Source organism: Macrotis lagotis, chromosome 5, assembly GCF_037893015.1.
Source record: "Macrotis lagotis isolate mMagLag1 chromosome 5, bilby.v1.9.chrom.fasta, whole genome shotgun sequence".
NCBI lineage: Eukaryota > Metazoa > Chordata > Mammalia > Peramelemorphia > Peramelidae > Macrotis > Macrotis lagotis.
In genome coordinates this window covers 68,222,683-68,242,004 of record NC_133662.1, presented here as the reverse complement: position 1 = coordinate 68,242,004, position 19,322 = coordinate 68,222,683, and the positions used below count along the sequence as shown (strand labels likewise).

The following is a 19,322-nucleotide window of genomic DNA, read 5'->3' as shown; positions in this document are numbered from 1 at the left end:
CAATATATATAGGGATTCCATGCATACCAATATTTATAGGTCTATTATTGATTGCAATACTTACTCATCCTAATAGTGGAATGACTATAAAGGAAGGATTTCAGAGAAATTTCCTAAATTAAACAGATTGTAAACTCTGTCCAAATTTAACAGGACTGCCTCTCCCTGAGGCATACAAAAGGCTTCAACATTATGAAATCTCTGGAATGCTCAACACTGGGAATTCCAAGAAGATGTCAGAATATATACAGGGAAAACAGATACAAGATGGGTCAGATAGAATTCCAGGGAAATGAACAGATTTGCCCCCTTTACCACACACAGGAATATATGAAAAAGATGGTGAAAGAATAGTTAGTTTAGGTGACCAATATGTGAACACTAACAGCCTCAGTTTCTTGGGAAAAAATAAAAAAGTCACAGTAACCGTGGTTTCTACCAACAAGTGATGAAAGGAAAATTGATTATTGTAAGAATTAATGCATGGGTGGACAAACATAACGACCCTTACTATGGATTGTTAAGGGAGTGTATCGATGAACATTACTTACACAGAAAATATAAAAAACTTTCCATTAAAAGAATTGCTTAATTAATAACTTTAAATTAATTAACAATTATACAATGTAGTAATAAACTAAGTAACAGATAGGTTGAAGTCATCATGGTCTGAGCAGGGATAAAAAATCAATTTACTATATGATTGTTATTTAAACTTGTAATCACATGATTAAAATCGTAACCACATGAATTATATGATTGATAATGAAAACTGTACACTTTTATAACCAAGGAAATGATCGTAGCTTGCTTGCTTGATGCATATATGATTCTGAGATTATAAAAATAAATTCAAGCAACTGACAGTCAGTCAACCTGCTCCTGCCTTTGCCCCTGTGGCTGACTCAACTCATTTCACCGATGCTATCCCTAATGTCAGGTTCCAAGGACCCCATGGAGGCTGGACCCCCGCATTGCATGTTTATTAGTTACATAATTTTCTTCTCTCTCCCTCCTCTCCCACTGTGGCAAACAGTCTAGTGAATGTTGTGCCTGTACATTTGTGTTTAATATGTTTATATATTAGTCATTTTGTGTAGAAGGAATTAGGACTCAGGGAAAAGAAAGAAAACCATGGGATAAGAAGAATCATAAAAGAAATATTTTAAAGGTGATCATATTGTTCATTCAGATCCCATGTTTTATTTTTTTAATCTGGATGTGGATGGTGTTGTCTATAACAGGTCTCTGAGGGCTGTCTTAACTCTCTGAACTGCTGAGAGAAACTGCATGCATTTTTTGATATTCTTGATCTTTTGTTCTTCCAGATGATATTAAATGTTATTTTTTAGTTTAATGAAACAACTTTTTTTAGTTTATTTAGTGTGGCATTGAATAAGTAATTTAATTTAAATAGAATTTTTATTTTTATTATATTAGCTTACCCATGAGCAATTAATTGACATTAGCCCAGGTTTTTAAGATCTGATTTTACTTTTGTGAAAAAGTGTTTTATATTTATTTATATTTAGTTTCTGAGATTATCTTGACAGTAATATTTTATGTTGTCTATAGTTACTTTAAATAGAATTCCTTTTTGTCTCTTGCTACTTTGTCTTGTTGGTAATATGTAGAAATGCTGATGATTTATGTGGGTTTATTTTATAACCTACATCTTTGCTAACATTGTTAATAGTTTCAATAGTTATTTGATGATTTTCTAAGATTCTCTAATTACATCATCACATCATCTGCAAAGCATGAGAATTTTGTTTCTTCATTAGTAATTCTGATTCCTTAAATACCATTTTCTTCTCATTGCTTAAGTTAACATTTCTAATAAAATATTGAATAATTGTGAGTATAATGTGCATCCTTGTTTCACCCCTAAAATTATTGGGAATGCTTCTAGCTTATCCCCATTACATATAATGTTTGTTGATGGTTTTAGATAGATACAATTTATCATTTTAGGAATACTCCATTTATTCATATGTTCTCTAGTGTTTTTAGTAGTAATGAGTACTGTATTTTTGTCAAAAATAACCTTATGATTTCTGTTAGATTTGCATACAGATATGGTCAGTTACACTGATCGTTTCCTAATATTAAAACAACCCCACATTCCTTGTATGATTCCTGCTTTATCAGTGTATTATCCTAGAGATACCTTACTGTAATCTCTTTGGTAATATTTTATTTAAAATTTATGCATCCATATCATTAGGAAAATTGGTTATTTTCTTTCTCTATTTAGACTATTCTTTATTTAGGTATAAGTACCATATTGGTGTCAAGGAAGGAATCTGACTTTTTTTCAAATAGTTTGTATAGAATTGAAATTAATTGTTCTTAAATATTTGGTAGATTCACTTATGAGTCCACCTAACCCTGGAGATTTTTTCTTAGGGAGCTATTTGATGGGTTGTTCAATTTCTTTTTTCTGAAATGGAGTTATTTAAGTATTTAATTTCTTCTTTTGATTTGTAAATGTTTTTCTCCTTTACTTAAGTTATCAAATATATTATTATACAATTGAACAAAATAACTTCAAATTATTACTTTAATTTCTTGTTCATTGGTGGTGAATTCACCTTTGTCATTTTTGATACTTGTAATTTGGTTTTCTTCTTTGTTTAGTCAAATTAGTCAATCTAGTCAAGTAGTCAAAACCTAATCTATTTTATTGTTTTTAAAAAAATCTATTTTTCATTTTATTTATTAGTTCAATAATATTCTTAATTTTTAAAATAATTTCTCCTCTCAGTCTCAGAAATTTAATTTGGTATTTGAGGAATTTTAATTTTTTTCTCAAGCTATTTTTAGTTGCATGCCAAATTCATTGTTCTCCTCTTTTTCAATTTTATTTATGTGAGTATTTAGAGATATAAAATTTTCCATAATAACTGCTTTGGCCCTATCCCACATGTTTTGGTATGCTGTTTCCTTATTGTCATTGCCTTAGATGACATTTAAAAAAATATTTTTAGGTTTTTGCAAGGCAAATGGGGTTAAGTGACTTGTCCAAGGTCACAAAGCTAGGTAATTATTATGTGTCTGAAGCTGTATTTGAACCCAGGTACTCCTGACTCCAGGGCTGGTACTCTATCCACTGTGCCACCTAGCCGCCCCCCTTAGATGACATTTTAAAAAATTATTTCTATGATTTGTTGTTTGAGTCACTCATTTAAAATTAGGTTATTTAGTTCTAATTAGTTTTATGTCTATCTCTCCATGGCCCTTTATTGCATGCGATTTCAAAAAGGATGCATCCAATATTTCTGCTTTTATGCATTTGACTATGAGGCTTTATGCCCTCATACATTATCAGTTTTTGTGTAGGTGCAATGTACTGCAGAAAAAAATGTATATTCCTTTTGATTCCAGTTCAAAATTCTTCAGAGGTTTATCCTATCTAAGTTTTCTATTCTATTCACCTTCTTAACTTTCTTTTTGTTTATTTTATGTTTAGATTTATTTAATTGTGAGAGAGGGAATTTGAGATCCATCACCAATATAGTTTTGCTGTCTATGTCTTCCTGTAACTCATTTAGCTTCTCTGAAAATCTGGATGCTATACCAACCACTTGGTGCATACATGTCTAGTATTGAAATTATTTCATTGTCTTTGATACCTTTGAGGAGGATATATTTTTCTTCCTTATCCCTTTAAATAAGATCTATTTTTGCTTTTGTTTCATGTGAGATAAGGATTGTTACCCCTTCTTTTATCACTTCATCTGAAATTTAATATATTCTACTCCAACCTTTTACTTTTACTCTATGTATATCTTTCTACTTCATGTGTTTCTTATAAAGAGCTTTTTGTAGGATCCTGGTCTTTTATCCACTCTGCTATCTGCTTCCATTTTATGGGAGAGTTCATTCCATTAATATTCACAGTTATAATTTCTAACTCTTTATTACCTTCTTTGCTACCTTTGCTCTGTTTATATTTTTTGATCTTTCACCTTATCACTTCTTCTGAAGAGCACCTTTCTCAATCTCTTCCCCCTTCTATCTACCACCCTCTTTTTTCCTTTCTTTTTTCTTCTTCTCTTCTATAAGTCCTTCTTTCCTTCACCTTCCCCCTTTCTATTCTAAATCCCTGAAGGGTAAGATAACTTTTTAAACTCAACTTAATATACATCTTATTCTCTCTTTGAACCAAATCTGATGAAAGTAAGATTCCAGCAGTTCTCATCCCCTCTCTTCTTTCTTTCTACTGTAATGGATCCTATGGTTCTCTTCATGTGATGCAACTTACCCCACTCTGCATTTTCCTTCCTCCTATAATTACAACCCCCTCTGCCTTTTTTGTCTTAATTTTTTTTTAAATTATCCCATCAAAATCTCCTCACGTCCATTGCTTCAGCTTTAGTATATTACCTCTAAAAGTGTTAAAATTGTCAATAGTTATGACAATCTTACTTCCATGAAGGTATATAGCCAGTTTATCTTATTTACTAGTATTCTTTTTCTTTTCCTTGTTTTCTCCCTTTTCAGGTATCACTTGAGTCTTCCTGTTTGGAGACATAATTTTATCTTCAGCTTTGGCCTTTTCATCAGGAAAGTTTGGAAGTCTTTTAATGTCAATTTTTCCCTCTGAATGAGTATGCTCAATTTTGCTGGTAAGTTAATTCTTCACTGTGTGCCTTGCTCTCTGGAATATCATATTCCAGGTCCTTCAATCCTTTAATGTTCATTCTGTCAGGTAGTGTGTAATCCGAACTATAGTTCCTTTGTATTTGAATGGCTTCTTTCTGGCTGCCTGCAGTTTCTTTCCTAAGTCCCGCTGCTGAATCAGCCACTGGTTTTTGGAAATTTGAAAGAAAATGTCCTGTTGATTGGTCAAACTCAACATGTTCTAAAGAGAAATCACTATCTCTTCCCCCTCCCATTCAATTCCCTTAAAACAAAAAAGAGCCCTCTACTTTTGAAGCTTCTTACTTTTGTCAAGGGGGCACTCATTCTTTCTCTGAGCCAGATTCAGAACTTTCCTGATATTGTTGCCTTACGCTCACCTCCCACAGGTATCCAACAAAATTTCTATTATCTTGTGCTTTCTACCTCACACCTTACATTGTCTTTTTTTCCTTTCATTTACTCAGCAACCACCCAAGTTTAAACTCTGATTACCTGTCACTAGACTCTATCAGTAACATCTCAGTTGGGATACAGTTTCACTACAGCCTCTGGGCTTCTGTGTGTCTTTTTTGTACAATTCTTTGGTGTAAAAAGTAATTAAATGTAGGTGGTCACTGGATTTCTTAGCTATTGTTTGATCTACTGCTATTTTAACATTTCTTTTTTTTTAAAGTTTTTGTAAGGCAAATGGGGTTAAGTAGCTTGCCCAAGGCTACACAGCTAGGTAATTATTGTCTGAGGCCCGATTTGAACTCAGGTACTCCTGACTCCAGTGTTCCATCCACTGCGGCACCTAGATGCCCCTATTTTAACATTTCTGCTATTGTATGGTTCTGAGAACTTGGCTCCATGTCCCAATTTAGGCACCTATCTATATGAGAAATTTCAGATGTCTGTCCTTTAAGTTTCCTGACTACACAATTTTTTATTGTAATCACCTGTTATGAATCCAAATCTCCTATCTTTCTAACATTCATTGGAATGTTTTACACAATCTATACATGATCCTCATATAACCTCTTTTATCTTTAAATTTCTCAACTCTATAATTTCCCCTTTTTTGATACAAAGTTAGCATTCTATAATGAATTTCATGTTGATGTATCTCTGGAAGAGATTTATAGTGAATAATTAAATATCTTATTAATACACCAATTAATTGAGTGTGTTCCAGGTAGAATGCTAAATGGAAATTCAGAGATTTTCAATGTTATTTTTTTCAAAAAAGATATTCATTTTTAAACAACTTTTGTTTTAAATTTTGAATTCTAGTTCTTCTCCCTGCCTTCCATCCCTCCTTACCCGATGGGAAGACAACTAAATGTTATATACATTATATATGTGAAATCATGTAAAGCAGAATTCTATATTACTTTTTGCTTTATATTTTATCAGTGTGTTGAGGAGAATTCTATTTTTTGACAAAAAGGTTTGCAGAGGAAACCTTAAAATTGTAAACCTTCTATTTCTTTTAAATATACAACAATGTTTTTTAAAATCCTTTTATGGCTGTCAAGCATGCATGATCTTAGCACTAAGGAAAAGTGACCATTGCCTTGAAATTTGGAAACCATTGAACAGGTGTTTGCAGCAAGTTTTTTAGTTTTTTTTTTCATTAGATTTTCCACTTTGCTGACTGTTATAGAAGGCTGATTGAGATTATTTGCTTTGTAGTATGACTGTTTTTTCCATCAAGTCAAATTTGTAAATGCCCAAGAATGAGATGTTATCTATAAGTGAGGTTTAGTTATCATTGTGATAAATATTTGAAAAAAGTAAAATGACCTTTTTTTTTTAGTTTTTGCAAGGCAATGGGGTTAAGTGGCTTGCCCATGGCCATACAGTTAGGTAATTATTAAGTGTCTGAGGTTGCACTTGAACTCAGGTCCTCCTGACTCCAGGGCCGGGGCTCTATCCACTGTGCCACCTAGGCACTCCGAAATGGTCTTTCTAATGTATTTTCAGATTCATATGTTTTTTAAAAGTATTTTGAGATTGGAGATAATGTTATCCTAGGTGTTTGCAGACTGACTCTGAATTGAGTGGTTCAAGTTAAAGCAGTTCAGCTAAATGGAACAATGGTTAAGAATGAATGGATTTATATTCTGGAAGATTTGAATTTAAATTGGACCTCAGTAGATTAGCACTGTGTTCATGGGCAACAACCTCTCAGTCTATTTCCTCATGTACAAAATGAGGATAATAGCTCCTACCTCCCAGGGTTGTTGTGAGGATGAAATGAGGTAATCTTTTGTAAAGCTCTTTCCAAACCCTCCTGAACTATATAAATGCTAGCTTTTATTATATCCAGGCATGATTTGATCTATATTAGTCATTTCCTTATTGAAAGATGTGATATAGGAGGAATATTGTTTTACACCAGTCTCTATAACTTAATAGTGGCCTTAGGCAAGTCATTTCTACTAAGGATTCCTCATCTGAAAATCTGAGTTAATTACACTCCATGCTAAGTTTGGGATTTTTTGTTTGTTGGTTTGATTTAGAAAAGTACTTTTCAAACCTTAAATGTAAGTAGTCATAATTTCTCCATTTAATTGTAGATTTATCAAAGTAATTTAAGATGTCTTTATTTCTTATGGAGTTCAGATTGTTCTTTCTCATCTCTAGTACAGTTTTAGCTATAGATAGGTAGCAATACATAATTATTTCCTAAAAGACTGGAGCATTGACAAGTGACTCATCTAGTATAGAAATGAAAGGATTGAAAATCCAGAGGTATTCTATTGATTAACTGTTATGAAATTGTAATATTTAATTTTTTATTTCCCAGATATAATTGTTAGATCCATTTTGTAAAGTCATAGGTTAATTATGAATATTTTTTCCACTGGCATTAGAATATCTATTTTTTTTTAGGTTTTTGCAATGGGGTTCCGTGGCTTGCCCAAGGCCACACAGCTAGGCAGGTATTGGGTGTCTGAGGCCAGATTTGGACTCAGGTCCTCCTGACTCCAGGGCTGATGGCTCTATCCACTGCACCACCTAGCCACCCCAGAATATCTATTTCTTGACATAGTTGCATTTAACAAAATTTTTAAAAATTTTTAAAATTTTAAAAATTAAACTATAATTCAGTGTGTATCATGGATGTAGTTTTTAATCTTAAGAAATGAGCATTTATGATAACAAAGCAACCATTTGTATTAAATATTAAATTGTAAGTAGTTTTAAAAATGCATAATAAATCCCTCCCCCTCAAACTTAAAATATTAGCTTTTGTACTTAACTTAATCTTTTCTTTTTCTACTTAGTATTTCTTTTAAAGACTTTTTTTCCTTTTCTGATTTTTGCAAGGCAGTGGGGTTAAGTGACTTGCTCAAGGTCATATAGTTGAGTAATTATTAAAGTATCTGAGTTTGTATTTGAGCTCAGGTCCTCCTGACTCCAGGACAGGTGCCCTATCCACTTCGACATTTAGCGGCTTCTTAAAGACTTGTTAATTTATAGTGATTATACTAAAGGAAGAAAGCATTTTTATACATTTTAGAAACTACTTTCCTTATTATCACTTCAGTGTTTTTGTGTAGCCAGAGTAGCCACATTATATAGTTAACTTTTCTTAAGTTAAAAATTATTATACCATTTGTTGTCCATAAGAAAATGATTCAGTGATAGTAAAGTCTTTTGTGACTTATAAAAATTTTTTTTAAAGTTATGTACTTAAGGTATCAAAAAAATCAACTGTTCAAGTACAAAATAGGGAAGCTGAGGCATTTCATGTGAAAAAGACCTGGAAATTTTAGATTGCAAGGTCAGTATTAATAAGTATGATATAAGTACCAAAAAAGCTATGATTAAAAATATATTGTCCAGAAGTGAAGTAATAGACCCTCTGTGTTTTGTGCAAGATAGAATATGTCTGAAGTATTATATTAATTTCTGGGTACTAACTTATGTAAGGGATATTGAGATGGATTGTATTTAGAGAAAGGGTGACCAAGGATTGCAGGAAACAAAACTATATGATCAGGGGGCAGTTAGGTGGTGCAGTGGACAGAGTACAGAGCTCCATCCCTGTAGTCAGGAGGACCTGAGTTTGAATTCATTCTCAGACACATAATGATTGCATAACTATGTGACCTTGGGCAAGTCACTTAACCCCACTGCCTTGTAAAAACTTAGAAAAAACTATATGGTCATATTAAAGTCAGATAAAGGAACTTAGTATGTTTTGAATGTAGAAAGAAAAGACATCACTGGAGTTGTTATAAAGTGATAGTTTTCTCATCTGTAACTGGACTTTAGAGTCATAGAACTTTTGGGAAGAAAGCTTTGTCTATAATACAATTTTATAATCTGAACTGTTATTAATATTTGTGTTCATGGAAAAACTGTTCAGGATGTATGTGTGTAATTCACACATATCTACATATTGGGCAAACACAGTAGATGGAGAGAGAGGACTGGATTTTCATTTAGGAACTTGTGAGGAGGGCATTTCAAGCTTCTCCTTCAAAAAAAGGATCATACTTTTTTATTTTCAATTTTTATTAGTGATCACTCTCACTTCCAACAACACACTCTCTTGGCCCCTCTCTTTAGGGAGTTATTCTTTATTGCAGAGAGTTTATGATAATCCAATCCATGGATTGCTATAATCTCTGAAGAATTAAATTTACATAACACCCAAATCTTATTGAAGATGGGTTTATGGTGGACATGAAAGCTTTTTAATGAAGAATTGAACAGGGAAGCGGGGTAAGGGATATAATTAGAGAACTGGCAGGAATGTTGGGGTGGGTGTGGGGAGAAGGCACCCTAATTATGATAAGAATGAGGAATAGCATTGAATAACCCTGATGTTCCATTGATATCAACCATATATTAATAAATCTAGAGTCAAAGCCCCAGCATGTTGGGTAAACCTCTTGTGCTGTTCATAAGACAAGAGTTAAACAGGATTTGTTATAACAGTTAATAATCTGCACCATTAGTGATAGTTAACTTAAGTGAATTTGTGAATTCCTTTAGAAGTATTATGGGAGGGGAAATTAAACTTATTCTGCTTGCTTTCAGGAAAAACTTAATTTAGTATTTATGGCTGATATATGAGGGTTTATATCAGAAATTCACAATATAAAAAAGTACTTCCTGACAATCAGCAACATCCAAAAGTACATTGGGTTTCTTCATGAAGAATTAAATTTCCAGTCACTGATGGTTATTATCCAGAGACTTGTCTTGATTGTGTAAGGATCATTTGTGATTCAGATATATGTTCTTTTAGTTGATCTTTAAATGTCCCTTCTAACTCTATTCTATAATCCCAGAGGAAAACAGCAATAAAACTATTATTTTGATAGCTATTGAATAATCTTTTTTAGATTTATTTTACTAATTGTGTTTTGCTTAGGCAATATTAAAGTAAGTCTTACATACCTTGAGCATGTAATTTATGGCTGAAGGGAGGATATTTTGGAACTAAAATTGCTGTGAAATAATCAAGAATTTATAAAGGAATTAAATTTTTGTAGAATTTGAGAGCACAATAGTCAAAACTTATTTGTTGGTAATTATTTTTTTTGCAAGGCAATGGGGTTAAGTAACTGACACAACTAGCTAATTATTAAATGTCCAGGCCAAATTTGAACTCGAGTCATCCTGACTCCAGGGCCAGTGCTCTTATCTCTTGTGCCACCTAGCTGTCCCCTTGTTTATTATTTTTAATTAGATTTTTTTTGGCAAGGCAATGGGGTTAAGTGACTTGCCCAAGGTCACACAGCTAGGTAATTATTAAGTGTCTGAGAGTGAATTTGAACTCATGTACTCCTGATACCAGGGCCGGTGCTCTATCCACTGTGCCACCTAGCTGTCACTGGTAATTATTTTTGAGCCATTTTGAATAAAGTCCTGTTAATCAGCATTTCTGCCTATTCCCTGAACTGAAATATTTAGTACACCCAAATTCTGAACAATTGTGACAAATGAGCTTATTCATTAAGTTCCAGAAGTCTCATTTGTGCTTTTATGTATAAAAATTCTACCTGATTGTCATGACCTATTTTGTTATAGTCATTCAAGATGATAATCTCTTCCTGAAATTAAAAGTGAGTGCTAGAGTGTAGAGGTGTTCTTTGAAACTTAAAAATAAGAGAATGTTTTGAATGGTGACAAAAAAGTTAGAAAATTGTGATAAAACTATTAAAGATGATTTGGTTGAGGGCAATTAAGGCTGCTTCAATTTTGATTCAATAATTACCTTGTAGTAGTGCAACTTCTGCATAGAGTTTGAGTGATTAACTGCTCTACATTTTGTTCATCTTTATGAAAAAAGGGTAAAATCCCCCCCCCCCCAAATCAAGACAATTGAATTTATTAAGCAAATTTTAGATAAGGGTTGCTAACAGATTTCAGGAAAATTCAATATCCCAGACTATTTAGCTCAAGCACTAGCATTGCAATCCTGGGATAGTTACTTAAACTCTATCTCAGTTTACTCTGCTGTAAAAGGAATAAAAATAGCCCCTATCTCCTAGGGTTGCTGAGAAGATCAAATCTTATAATATTTGTAAATTACCCAATACAGTACAGTACAGTACTTAGCATATCGTGCTTAAATGCTTACTTAAACCCTTCCTAAACAGCTGATCATGCTAGAGAGCCTCTTATCAATAAAAGGCATTTAATATATTGTTTACTAAAACAAAATATGCTATCTTTTGTAAATATTTCCATCCAAAAAAGTTTAAAACAAACATGTTGAAACTTAAATAATAAAAGTTTAAATTACTCAGAATGTCTCATTTTGTATTACTGTATGTTAGGTACATTGACTTTTTGGTTAAAAAAATGAGGAATAGTAAAGAATATGTATTTTTTTCTCTTTGATGTGATAGATTTAGCTGAAAAGAGGAGCTGTCTATTAAGATTCTTCTAATGCGAGGTGGTTAGGTGGCACAATGGATAGAGCACTGGCCTTGGAGTCAGGAGTATCTGAATTCAAATCCAGCCTCAGACACTTAATAATTACCTAGCTGTGTGACCTTGGGCAAGCCACTTAACACCATTGCCTTGCAAAAAAACCAAAAAAAAAGATTCTTCTAATGCAAAGTAGAGTAGGTTTGGCATTTGTCCCCAGCACCCTTACTCATCTGTAAGATTAGACTCTATTCCAGGAAACCAATAGCTTAGATAGAATGATTGAACATTTTTCATTCCAACTGATGTGGCTATGTGGAATAAATGTAAAATTTTACTTCCTCCATTTGCAATTTCTTATCGTTGTATTGTTATTGATGAAATTTCTTGAAATCTTTGTATAAAACTTACTTTGATATCATTCCTCATATCATTAGTCTTCATTTAGGTTTCTGCAATATATATTTGTAAATATGTTTAGAAATTATTTTAGCTCCATATATAGATTAGTGCTAATCTGAAGCATCCTGATGTCCAGCCCACCATTTTTATGAAATAAATTTTTATTGATGTTTTATTTTTAGATCACTTTAAAAAAATTTTTTTGAACAATTAGAAAATAAGAAAAAAAAACATCGCCATATACACAGCAGAACATAGGAGAGGACTCAATATAAGACAACAAATTTCCATTTTAAGAAAACTTGTATAATAAATACTATTTATTTAAAAAAACCCCAAAACCCCAAAAAATAATCTTGAAGGGACAGTCTTTTTTAACTAATGATGTTATATGGGTAAAGAAAGAAAGAGTTCAAGTCCATAATTGCAGTAAGACCTCAATTGATTTCCTTTTCTTTCTTTAAAATATATAAATCAGGAGACTGCAAGGTGTTATAGTAGATGGAGCACTGGCCTTGGAGTCGGGAAGATCTGACTTTAAATTCAGCCTCAGACACTTAATAATTTCCTAGTAACTTAACCCTATTGCCTTAAATAAATAAAATTAAAAAAAAATAAAATATATTAGTAATGGGGGCAGAACCAAGGTGGCAATGTGGAGGCAGGAATTTCCAGAAGCTTTCCTCCAATATACTCCAAGTGCCTTAAAATTATGACTCTAACCAAATTCTAGAGTGGGAAAACTCATAGAAAGACCAAGGAAATAATATTTGGGCCCAAGACAGCATGGAAGAGTCTGTTTCGTTAGGGCTGGAAGGGGTCACAGGGTAGCCTGGGCTGCTCTGTGCCAGAGTTCCAGTCTTCCAGGAACAGCTCATGGGTGTCTGGGTTCCTGGGAGCACCTCAGTTTGTGGCAGCAGGAGAGATTTCTAGACCTCACAGTCCAGGGATTGTCAATGGCAATCTGGAAGGTCAGCAGGGAAACTCTGCCCCACCACAATATGGGGAGAGCTCAGGCTAGCCAGGCCTCAGCACAACCCCAGTCTTGTAATTTGAGGAACCAAACAGAAGCTACTTCCAGAGAACTCAGCCCACAGATGGTAAGAGGATCTTAGGAGACTGTTAGGTATATCCACTACCCCTGGGATTGGATTCTGCTGCTTTGCCCATACTTAGATCCTGGTGGCAGTCTGGGGCCCCACATTGCTGTAGCAGAGCAGGGACCCTCCTCACAGCAACAGTGCAGAGGGAAGTGGTTCTGGTTATCCACAGATCAGAACACGAGCCAGGAGAGCAGTTAGAACCTCTCAGAAGATTTGAATAAATTAAGATTCCTGGTGTGGTATCCCCAAAACACTCAAAAGCTTGGGAAGTATGTTAAAATCAGTTCATAGACTGGGGAAATGAGTAAACAGCAGAGGAAAAGGAATCTGACCATAAACAATTAATTTAGTCCTATGGAGGAACAGAATACACACTCAGAAGATGACAAAGTCAAAGCTCCTTTATCCAAAACCTCCAAGATAAATGGGAATTAGTCTCAGGTTATGGAGGGGCTCAAAAAGATTTTGAGAATCCTGTAAGGCAAGTAGAGGAAGAATTGGGAAGAGAAATGAGAACAATCCAGTACAGTCATGAAAACCAAGTCTGAAGCTTGGTGAAGGAGATACAAAAAATTATTGAAGAAAATAACATTTTAAAAACCAGTTGTGGTCAAATGGAAAAAAAAGCAGTCCAAAAGGTCAGAGAGGAGAACACCTTAAGAAGCAAAACTGGCCAGATACAAAAGGATAAGAAAACTCTCTGAAGAAAATAACTCCTTCAAATATAGAATGGAGCTAAAGGAAGCTCATACCTTTGTGAAAAATCAAGGAACAAAACATAAAGCTAAAAGAATGAAAAACTAGAAGAAAATGTGAAATATCTCATTGGAAAAGCAATTGACCTGTAAAACAGATACAAGAGAGATAATTTAAAAGTTATTGGGCTACCTGTAAGTCATGATTAAGAAAATAACCTAGACTTCATTTTTAAAGAAATTCTCCAGGAAATTGCACTGATATCCCAGAAGCAGAGGATGAAATATCAATTGAGGGAATCCACTGATCAGCTTCTGAAAGAGATCCCCTCCCCCCAAAAAAACTCCCAGGAATATTATAACCAAATTCCAGAACTACTACATCAAAGAGAAATATTACAAGCAGGCAGAAGGACCCAATTCAAATATCATGGAACTATAGTCAGGATTATACAGGATTTAGCAGCATCTTCTTTAAGGGTTCATAGGACTTAGAATATATTTCAGAAGACAAAAGAGCTTGGATTAAAACCAAAAATCAATTACCCAGTATAACTGAATATCTTCTTTTAGGGGAAAAGTTTGATATTCAATTAATTAGGGGACTTTCAAACTTTCCTGTTTAAAGGACCATAGTTGAACAGAAAATTTGATCTCTAAGTATGGCACTTACATGAAGCATAGAGAGAGTGAACAGGAAGGGCAAATTATGATGTTCAACTAATTTTATTCCTCCATGGGAAGATGATATTGATAACATATCAATCTTCTCATTTATTAGAGTTGTTAAAAGGAGCATATCTAGACAAGGCACAGGAAAAAGTTGAATATAAAGGTATAAAATATTAAAGATGGAGTAAATAAGAAAAAAAGGAATGTACTAGGATAAAGGGAAAGTAGAGGTAGAATGGTCTAAGATATTTCACATAAAAGTCATGCCATGGAGTGTAGCTGAGGGGGGACAAGTGAACCTTCATTCTCATCAGAAATGTCATAGAGAGGAAACAGCATACACACTCAATTGGGTACAGAAATAAATCTTACCTTAGAGGGAAAAGAAGAGGAAAGGAATGGGAGATAGAGGATGTGGGGAGGTGGAGTGTAGGTAATAGAAGAGAGGGCAGATTGTGGGAGAGGGTAGTAGCACATTTTTGAGGAGGGACAAAGTGAAAATAGACAGAGAATAGATTAAATTGAAGTGGGGAGCAATAGAATGGAGGGGAAATACAGCTAGCAATAGCAACTGTAGGAAAATACATTGAAGCAACTTGTCTGATGGAGTTGTGATAAAGAATGCAATCTTTCATGAGGACAGAGCTCATGGAAACTGAACACAAATTGAAGAGTAATTTTTCTTTTTCTCTCACACTTTAGTTTTCTTGAGTTTTCCCTATCTTATTTTTGATATTATGTTTATTTTTACAAGACTATTGTCATAATGTGAAAAATTTTTTTTTAAATATAACAGTCATATGATCATGGAAAAGAATTCTGTTAATACCTATGACAGGTGTTTCCAGACTATAAGATTCCTGAAGGAATTCTTGATGTCCTTGTTCCTCAGGTATAGATTAGAGGGTTCAGGATTGGGGGCACTACTGTATAGAATATGGACAATAATAAATCCAAAATCGAGTCAGATTGTTTTTGATGTGGCTTTAAGTAAACTGTAACAGCAGTTGTGACAAAAAATCATGAGAATGATGAGGTGTGGCAGACAAGTGGCGAAGGCTTTTGAGTGACCTTTTATAGTTGGAATCTTCAGTACAGTTGAGAATATAGGAGTATAAGAGATTACTATGAATATAAAGCAGAGTATCCCTACAAAAAAAATTGCCAAAGTTATGTCTACTCCAATATGTATATCAGTATATAAGTATATAAGTAAGGAAAGGACATCACAGAAAAACTGATGGATCTCCTGGGAATTACAGAAAGGCAAAGTCAATATCCTAGCTAAGTACATAGCCCAAGCAAGCTTCCACTGAGCCAGGAAAAAGAGGGCATCTTCAAACAAGTCCCTTTGTTCATAATGACTTCATAGTGCAGGGGCTGGCAGATGGCCGCATAGTGGTTATGGGACATTATTGTGAGGAGAAAAAGCTCTGATGCTGCAAAGGAAATTACTAAAAAGAGCTGTAATGCATAATCCAAGAAAGACATAGAACGTCTATGACTCAGGGAGCTTGTGATAGATTTAGGGAGTGTGGTAGATACAAAGCAAAGATCCAAAAATGACAGTTTCTACAGGAAGAAGTACATAGGGGAGTGGAGGTGCTCATCAAAAGAGATGAGGATGAAAATGAGCAGGTTGCCCATCAGAGCCATCAGGTAAATTAGTAAGAAGACCATAGCATATAAGCCTTGCAGCTCCCAAGTGTTGGAAAAACTCATGAGAAGGAACCCTGTCACTATGGTGAGGTTGGCCATGTTCTGGGAGTTCTTTTTTTTTTCTGCAAAGGAAAAAAGTAACAGTTATCAAGTGATGATTGTGGGTCTCAAGGGATTTCTGTTCAGGACTATTTGTGTACCTTGTGTAAATCACAGTGATTGATTTGGTCTTTTACTACATAAGGAGTTAAACACATATAAGAGTTAATATTTGGTCTAGGAATTATTTTTTAACATATTTTCATAAAGATATTTTCTTTTGTATGATTGTTTTTGAAATCTCTGTATTTAAATGGATACATTCAAATATACTATTCTGAGGAGTAATTGGTAGGCCTCATCAAAACCATTCCTTAACAAAAGATAGTAAAAGAAACACTGAACTTGATTTTTTTTTTGTTTGTTTGCTTGTTTCAGCAAGGCAGTGGGGTTAAGTGACTTGCCTAAGGTCACACAGCTAGGAAATTATTAAGTGTCTAAGGCTGGATTTAAACTCAGGTACTCCTGACTCCCGCACTGGTGCTCTATCCACTGAGCCACCTAGCCACCCCTGAACTTGATTTTTAAGGACTCTTTTAGGTTCAAAGGATTTGTCTTTCCAGGAACAGTATCCATATCTTGAAAAGCATGATGATGATGATAACAATATATCTCTCTCAAATATTTTAATTTTAAAGTTTAAAGGATACTTTTATTAAGAATTATTATTATTAATAATTAACAATACTTATATAAATTATTATTATTATTATTATTTATAAAGAATGCTGTGAAATAGATGGGTAACGTGCTATTATACAGGTTTGAACATAAGATACCTAACCTCAGAGAAGTTATTTTGATTTTTGACTAACTTTCCTTGGCCACTTCTCAGAACCTATTGTTCTCCTTACACTTCTGATTCAAAGACTAAGTTGAAAGGTAATCCAGATTGCAGTATTGAGGCTAACTTCAACTTTCTCTTCTTGAAGAGAGATGACTTTCTTACAATTCTTTTCTTATAATTATATTTATTATCAATTTTTCTTCTTATAGTTAAAGATAATTTTCAATATTGCAATGTTTTCTTCTTCCCAGCATTCCTAGAATTTTTCAGCAAATACTCAATTCTTATCCCAGAAGCTGAAGATTTTTGGTTTATCAAACAGTAGATTCATTAAGTCATTTCTTATTGTGTCATTTGAACCTAACCCATTCCACTGATCCACCACCCTATTTTTTTAGTCAATGTCAAATAGTTTTGATAATTGCTGCTTTATAACATAGTTTTAGATCTTGTATGGCTAGGCCACCTTCCTCTGAATTTTTTTTTTCATTAATTCCCCTGATAGTTTTGTTAGAGCTATAAAATTATTTTGGGCAATATGGTTAAGTATGGCATTGAAAAAATAGATTTATTTAGGTAAAATTGTCATTCTTTTTATATGAGTTCAGTTAGCCTATGAGCAACCAAAATTTTTTCAGTTATTTAGATCTGACTTATTTGTGTGAAAAATGTTTTTGGCTTTTCTTGCCAGGGAGTCTCCCAAATATTTTATGTAGTCCATAATTGTTTTAAATGGCATTTCTCTTTCTCTTTCTTGCTTCTGGGCTTTATTGGCAATGTATTGAAATGCTGATGATTTATGTGCATTTATTTTATATACTACAACTTTGCTAAAATTATTGTTTCAAGTAATTATTTAGTTGACTCTCTAAGATTCTACAAGTATACCATTATGTCATCTTTAAAAATTGAGAGTTTTATTTCTTTATTGTTTATTCTAATTCCTTTAATTTCTTTTTCTTCTCTTATTGCTAAAATTACTTCCTTTAATTTTTTTCTTCTCTTATTGCTAAAATTACTATTTCTAGAATAACATTGAATAATGGGTGATAATAGGCATCTTTGTTTTTCACTTGATATTACTGATAAAGCTTCTGCCTTATTGTAATTGTATATGAAACTTTCTTATGGTTTTTTGTAAATAATTCTTATCATTTTAAATAAACATACATTTATTCCTATGCTCTCTAATGTTTTCACTATGAATGGATATAGTATTGTGTCAAAAGTATTTTCTGACAGTTCTATTATTGATAGGGTCAATTATGATAATAGTTTCCTTAATGCTGTACCAGCTGAAATTGCTGGCATAAATATCACCTTGTCATAGTCTATTATTTTGGTAATAACTTGCCGTAATCACTTTGCTAATATTTGTTTAAAATTTTTGAATTAGTATTCCTTTGGGAAATTGTTCTATAATTTTCTTTCTCAGTTTTAGTTGCCCTTATTTTAGATATCAACACCATATTTGTGATATAAAAAGAATTTTCAAATAGTATATATTGTATTGAATTTAATTAGTCATCTTTGATTACAAAGGACAATAATCAATCCATCTTGAATCCATCTTGAATCCATCTTGCTTTGAAAATTTTTCTTTTGGAGTTCCTTGATGACTTGTTCCAATTTCTTTTTCTGAATTGGGGCTATTTAAATATTTTATTTCTTCTTCTACTAATCTCAGCAGTTTCATTGTGAATTTGCATTCATTTCACTTAGTTTGTCAGATTTAATGACATATAGTTGGGCAAAAGAATTCTGAATTTAATTTCTGCTTCCTTGGTGGTGAATTCACCCTTTTCCATTTTGATACTGATAATTTGGTATACATCTTTCTTTGTTTTTAAATCAAGTTACCTAAAGGTTTACTCACATTGTTTTTCCCCAAAATGCAAATTTATTAATTCAATAATTTTCTTTTTTAAATTTTATTAATATCTACTTTGATTTTCAGGATTCATAATTTAGTAATTAATTGGGGATTTTGTTTTCCCCCATCTTTTTTAATAGTGTCCCCCAACTCATGGATCTTCTTTTTCTCTGTTTTATTAATAAATTCATTTAGGGATATAAAATTTCCCCTAAGAATTTTTTTGACTGCATCCCCTAAATTTTAGTATGTTGTCTCACTATTGTCATCATATTGGTTAAAATTGTTTATTGCTTCTCTGGTTTGTTTGACTCATTCTTTAAAATTTATACTTTAAAATTATTTTATTATTTTTGATTATTTTTAATCTAACTTTTGATGAGAATTATTTGTAATTTTTATTGCATCATGATATTATTAGTTTCATTACAAATTTCTTCCTTTCTACATTTGTCAGGTTTCTATGCCCTAGGTGCCATGTATCACTGAGAAAATATATTTATTTC

The 19,322-nt window shown here is 33.1% G+C and overlaps 1 long non-coding RNA gene and 1 pseudogene across 1 annotated transcript in view; one reads left to right on the top strand and one right to left on the bottom strand.

The window, feature by feature from the left end:
* LOC141489748 (uncharacterized) overlaps positions 1 to 19,322 on the top strand; it is a 164,545-nt gene that overhangs the window by 123,695 nt on the left and 21,528 nt on the right. The gene's annotated exons all lie outside the window — the stretch shown is intronic.
* On the bottom strand, positions 15,228 to 16,156 carry LOC141489743 (olfactory receptor 14A2-like; annotated as a pseudogene).